The sequence below is a fragment of the Capra hircus genome, chromosome 10, assembly GCF_001704415.2.
Source record: "Capra hircus breed San Clemente chromosome 10, ASM170441v1, whole genome shotgun sequence".
Lineage (NCBI taxonomy): Eukaryota > Metazoa > Chordata > Mammalia > Artiodactyla > Bovidae > Capra > Capra hircus.
The window spans coordinates 45514521-45521027 of record NC_030817.1 but is presented as its reverse complement, the minus strand read 5'-3'; the positions used below and the strand labels follow the sequence as shown (position 1 = coordinate 45521027).

The window sequence follows — 6507 nt, the reverse complement described above, 5'->3', positions numbered from 1 at the left end:
TCGAGCATTATCCTCTTCTTCCAAGTGAGTGTATACTTTTCCTGTGGTTTTGTTTGTATCTAGCCCAGGGCTTAGCAGATAACTGGTACCCCGACTCTGGCTGGTTGAACTGAAGTCATGCCATCTGTAGTATCTTTCATCATCACTGCTACTGCTGTTCCCCAGCTCTTTTAAGTTACCAGTGATCTCATTTGACGCCAACCAATGGTACATTTCTTTGTCTTCATCTTTCTCGACCTCTGCTGAATCTGTGCCTGGTCCTTACTCATCCCATGTGTTCACAGAAGGCTGTATTGTCTACTCGGCACTGGGAACAATTCCATCCCCAACTCCCAGGCAAACAGCTTCAGGATTCTGCCTGAAACTTAAACGACTGAGATATCTATACCTATAAACCAGCATTTTCCTTTAAAATCCAAATGCATCCAAGGTGGCTAAGGAGGGCAAAGATTCACACTTCACTTTTAATTATTTTAATTTATTTATTTTTCTGCTACAGTCTACCTATGAGCTGCACCTCAAGGAATGAAGGAGTGCTTGTTTGGACAAGTTTGGAAGGCTGGAAAGGTCATCTGGAAGATGAGGGAATTATAAGTAGCAGACTGAAGAGCAGATCGAGGACAAGAAAGGTGAGCCTAATTTTCAAACTTGTTCAACTCTCAACCTTGCCAGTGCATATATATACCAGGCTCCCCTTCCAGCCCCCAATCCATACTCCAGGCTTTTCTCCCCTGATGGCCTCAAAAGGGAGAGGCAGCTTCCAATGAAAAGAAATATAAGTGACTTTCTTCCCTCAAATAAGTCCTGTGGGGCTCTCAAGTGGGACTCCTTGGCTCCTTTTCAAGATCCATCTCAGAGTTTCATTGCAAACGCTCCAACAAATGCTTTTACCTACTCACACACCCATGAACAATAATGAGTGAATGTCTCCTGGCTCTGTCCTGATTAAAACTTGGGCTCATTTAAAAATGGAACTTTCATGACCCAACTGTCCCAGAATGTTCTATTGAGGGGATAAGACTGAGTCACGTGACAACCAACTAAGGGACTACGTCTCTCCTTCTTCTCATGCCCCATCGTTGACCTCCAAAGTAGTAACTTCTACCCACACTTTGTTCTCTCTGGGAAGCAAGAGAGAAAGCTGCTGCAAGCTGTGCCCTTTGGGGAAGAGTGACTGATATGACCAGGAGGATAGGGGTAAAGATCACACTGCTTGCTCGTTCTTTTGTTCTTTCGGGCTAAAGCCTACCTGCACATTCTTCCCTCTGACTTCATTTCCAAGAGGCAAGCAGAGCCGGGGGGCAGGGGTGGTGGTGGTGGGGGCCTGTCTTCTGGAGTCTGATGTTTCCCTGAGTCTGATGGGGAGTGAGGGCAGAAACTCCCTTTCCTGCACGCAGCTCTCCTCACCCACAGGTAGAGCTGAAGGTCCTGCCGAGCCCACGGTGCAAGCTGTGTTCTCCAGTCCAGCTTTAGCACGAGCAAAAGTGTGGTTTACTCCCACTAGGTTGGTCTGCCCATCTCTCAACTGACTCAGAACCTGAGGGGAGGAGGCATGGGCTTGACTGGCATCCCTAAGATGTAAGAATTCTCCCCTTAGAGTCTCAGTGTAGCATGAAGAACTAGCATCTATTCTAACATTATGTTAGCGATCTTGCCCCCGCCCTCACCTCCACACCTAGCCCTCACCTTCCCCTGTCCTCCTCATTTGGACCTGAGGTTTGTCAAATGTATTCTGTGGGCTGGAGGACACCTAACTCTAGAGATAAATACCTAGGCATTCCCAAGTTTTATCCTGTTCTACTCCCTTCCAGTGTCCTACCGGGTCTAATTCGGGGCACACCATGATCACCAGGCTATTTGGAATACTCTAAGATACATTTAAATCTATGTGGTTTCCCTGCATAGTTATCAATGTTAGTATCAAGGAAAGAGTGTACCATTTTAAAAGTCATGGGACTTTCCTGGTGGTCCAGAGGCTAGGACTCTGTACATGCGATTCAGAGGACCTGAGTTCCATCCATGGTCAGGGAACTAGATCCCAGATGATGCAACTAAAAATTTCCATGTTGCAGCTAGAAAAGATCATGCATGTCGCAGCCAAGACCTGGTTCAGTCAAATAAATAAATATTAAAAAAATTTTTTTAATTCTTCCTATCCTTTAGGAAAAACCACTGTGGGAATATCATCATTATTTATCAATGAGACCTTTCATAACACCAAATATTTTTATCTTTCAAGCAAACATTTGATGGATTACTTTTAAAGAAAGACACATTTTTGTTTCTCATATTGTAAGTGAGTTTAGAATAGTAGCTCTAGAATTCAATTACATTGTCAGAGTTTTCTGGCACAAACCATTATTGCAGTGTCTCATAAAAAGCAATGAAATGAAAAAATAACCATTGTTTTTATGACTGGAATGTTGGCTAGCTAGCTCTCATGGCCCTATTCCAATCAGAATAATTATATTCCATTTACATATAACCCACATATAATTCAGCTGAATTGATCTATAATAGGAAAAGTCATGTCTCAGACTTTTGAGAATACAGACTTAGTAAAATGCCCTGGCAGTGGACTTAAAAAATTAGTAATAAAGCAATTTCAATAGCCCCGTTTTGCAGATGATCAAATTCTAAGCCATAAAGGCTATAAAATGAAGTAATTTGTATAACTTGAGGTAACATGATATTTAAATAGAAATCACACATCTTCTTAAAGTGTATTGCCCTAAGATATTTCTGTTCATAAACATTTCTAAGCAAAAGTACTCTTATATCTGATGCTTGGAGCAATGCTTAAATTTCTATACTATTATGAGTACATGTGAATGGGTGAAAACTCCATTGAAACATATGAGAAAGGGTTTTGCTCAGTTATAAAAAAATTATACATGCTAACAAAAACCTGAGATTCCTAGGTCAGAGGGTTCCCCCAGCTCTACTGGTAACCCAGGATTGAAACTTCAGTATCTTCTGTTGTCTTTTTTCTTTTTTGTTCTCCCATATCTTGGTAGTTTCTGAGAACTTGATAATTTTCCCTGTGCGATCTTCCCAATCACTATCTCTTTTTCATCCCTTTGGTGATGCTTGTGACCCTCCACTGCAACTTCTACAAGAGGCTTCTAACTGCAGTGCCTTCCTTAGACCCTGGCAAGAGGGGCCCTAGCCCTGGCCCTCCTCCACTGTGCCCTTCTGCACAAAGAGGATACTACGGAACTGAAAGATCCTCAGCAACCCCAAGTCCAAGCCCCCACTTCTAGGCCACTGATGGAATGCTCTTGCCCAGATCCTGGAATTTCTTGTCCAAATAGTCTTAAGCCTGCTTCCAGAGCCTGTGCAGGCTTTTTCCTGGCATCCGTCCCCCCGCCGTGAATGTTGCAATCAGTATGCACAGCCCTGGATCTAAAGGGGTAGCTGGATCTAGAGGTAGCTATTTGAAGGGTGTGTGGACGTGCAGTTTGGGTGTGGGAGAGATGGTCACAGAGTTGGATGGTATCAGACGAAGAAATGGGAGGAGGTGCCGGAGCAGGGGCAGGGAGACAGGGTCAGCTCGTTCTGTGATGCCACATTTTGATATGAGTTTCTGAGAATTTAAAATTCAACCTGGTTCTTCAGGTTGTTGTGAATGTGTATTTGTCAAGATAGGAAGATAAAACATAATTTATTTAACAATTGATCAGTTTTATCTGCAATTCTTAAATATTTTCACACATGGTGTATGGGCCTTTGTACTCTTGCCCCAGCTCTACCAGCATTAGCAACAGGTCTGCCTAACTGGTCTCCCTATACCCAGAATTTTTCTTTCTCGTTTGTTTTTGTTTGGGTTTTTAGAATTTTTAATTTTTATTTTATATTGGAGTAGTGGATTAACAATGTTATGTTAGTTTCAGGTGTACAGCAAAGAGATTTGATTATACATATACATATAGCTCCAGGAGTTGATGATGATGGACAGGGAAGCCTGTCATGCTGCAGTCCATGGGGTCTCAGAGTCAGACATGACTGAGCAACTGAACTGTTACATATATCTATTCTTTTTCAGATTCTTTTCACATATAGTTTATTACAGAGTAATGAGTACAGTTCCTTGTGCTATTCAGTGGGTCCTTGTTGATTATCTATTTTATATACACTAGTGTGTATCTGTTAATAACAACCTCCTAATTTATCACCCTCCCCACCTTTTCCTTTCGATAACTGTAAGTTTTTCTAAGTTTGTGAGTCTGTTTCTGTTTTGTAAGTAAGTTCATTTGTATCATTTTTCAGATTCCACATATAAGTGATATCTTATGATATTTGTCTTTCTCTGACTTACTTCACTCAGTATGACGATCTCTAGGTTCATCTATGTTGCTGCAGATGGCATTATTTTGTTCTTTTTACGACAGAGTAATATCCGTTATATATATGTACCACATCTTTATCCATTCATCTGTTGGTAGACATTTAGGTTGCTTCCATGTCTTGCCTACTGTAAACAGTACTGAAATGACATCCAAAATTTTTCAAGACAAACATTAGATCCTCCAACTCCTATGCACAATGGGGAGGATTCAGTGGTGTGTTGTGTTTTGTCTCTAAGAATATTTGCAAATGTGCTTTGAGGTTTTGCCCTCAACTATTCATTTTGTATTGTTTATGAAGGGGTAAAAAGAAAACAGCTGCTTTAAATGACGAACTGCATTGGTGAATCCATCAGCATCTCAAACCAATTCAATTACTGAGTCTAGAAAGCTACACATGAGTAGAGGGCAAGTAAACCAATCAATCAGCTGTATTTGCATAAGCCTTCATTCAGTACTAATTCACTCACCTTCTCCAAGCCTGTTTTCTCCTCTACAAATGGGACTGATATAGTGATGGAGAAGGAAATGGCAACCCACTCCAGCATTCTTGCCTGGAGAATCCCATGGACGGAGGAGCTTGGTGGGCTACAGTCCACAGGTGGCAGAAAGTCGGACACAACTGAGTGGGCAGCTAGGGTACTATATCAGTCCCATTTATAGGAGAGAAAACATGTTTGGAGAAGGTGAATGAATTAGTAAAGTTGTCTAAAATCATACAACTAATAAATGCAGAGTCTCCTAAGATCTGATTCCAAACTCTTGCTTTTAAGGGCTACAGGATCCAGACTTACTCTAAGACATACAATTGCACTTTTTATATTTGGAAAAACTACCCTAGGAAGGTACATGTGTCTTCCAGTTCTGGTTTGGCACAGACAAACATTTCTTGGGGAAGTCATCCAACAGAGGTAGGCCTCAGTTTCCACCTTTGAGATAAAGGAGTCAAAGTAGATAATCACTAAGGTTTCTTTTACAATCTATACCCCAGATTGCTTTTCACATTTGTGCATGTGGCCCTAAAACCTAGGTAACACAGTTGTAATATAGTAATGTCTTTTTCAAATGGCCCCAGGTGTCCTCCATCCCCCCAAGTTAATCAGATCAGCTGGCACCAGTTTAATCAGAAGTTAAAAATGAACATTGAGGACAAAATGACAAACCAACAGAACTTTTTTGTTGCTATTTCCCAACACTTTTAGGGACAAGGCCACTGGGCAGTATTACCATGATGTACTAGTTCCAAGAGATATTAATCGAATCTCCTTGAAAAGAGGTTTTTATGGTGACTGTGTTAAATAATGTCAAACAAGTTTCTTTTGTGGAAATTCTTTAATATCTACATAGCTTATTAGTTATTCATATCCAGGAAGAAGATTTTTTTTTTTTTCCTCTAGGAACTAGTGCTCAGAACACAGTTTTGGAAAACACTTCTTCAGAGAATTTAGGTAGGATCTACTGATTATTTTCAGCATCTCAAAATTAACCCCCAAAGCAAAGTGTAGCTTTTGGTGATGCCTGTATGTACAAAACATGATATAAGATGACCAGGCTATTTGCCTTCTCATAAACTAAGTGAAAGAATGTACCTGTGTAGGGACTTCCCTATGGTCCAGTGATTAGGAATCCGCCTCCCAATGGAGGGGACAAGGGTTCAGTCCCTAGTGAGGGAACTAAGATCCCACATGCCACAGGGCAACTAAACCCACATACAACTAGAGAAAGCCCGCACACCACAGCGAATATCCTGTATGCCACGTGCCACAGCTAAAACCTGATGTATGCATGCATGCTAAGTCACTTCAGTCGCATTTGACTCTTTCCGACCCCATGGGCTATAGCCCACCAGGCTTCTCTGTCCATGGGATTCTTTAGGCAAGAATACTGGAGTGTATTGCCATGCCCTTCTCCCTCTGGTTTTTCATGACCCAGGGTTCCAACCTGCATCCCATGTCTTCTGGGTTGGTAAGCAGGTTCTTTACCACTGGCAACACCTGGGAAGCCCAAGACCTGACACAGCAAAGTAAATACATGAATTTTTTTTTTTTTTAAAGAATTTAACTCTTAATGCCTTTTAGTTGCATCTGAAGTCAGATCTACTACTGTGGCAGATTGTATTCTCCAGAGATGCCTGAAATAATCCCATCCCACATGCTTGTCT

At 41.5% G+C, this 6507-nt stretch overlaps 1 long non-coding RNA gene across 1 annotated transcript in view; it reads left to right on the top strand.

The window, feature by feature from the left end:
* The window catches only part of LOC106502556, a 28955-nt gene continuing 22738 nt past the window's right edge, over nucleotides 291-6507 (top strand). The window contains exon 1 of the long non-coding RNA XR_001296184.2: nucleotides 291-629. This is a non-coding gene — a long non-coding RNA (uncharacterized LOC106502556). The remainder of the gene's footprint in view (nucleotides 630-6507) is intronic.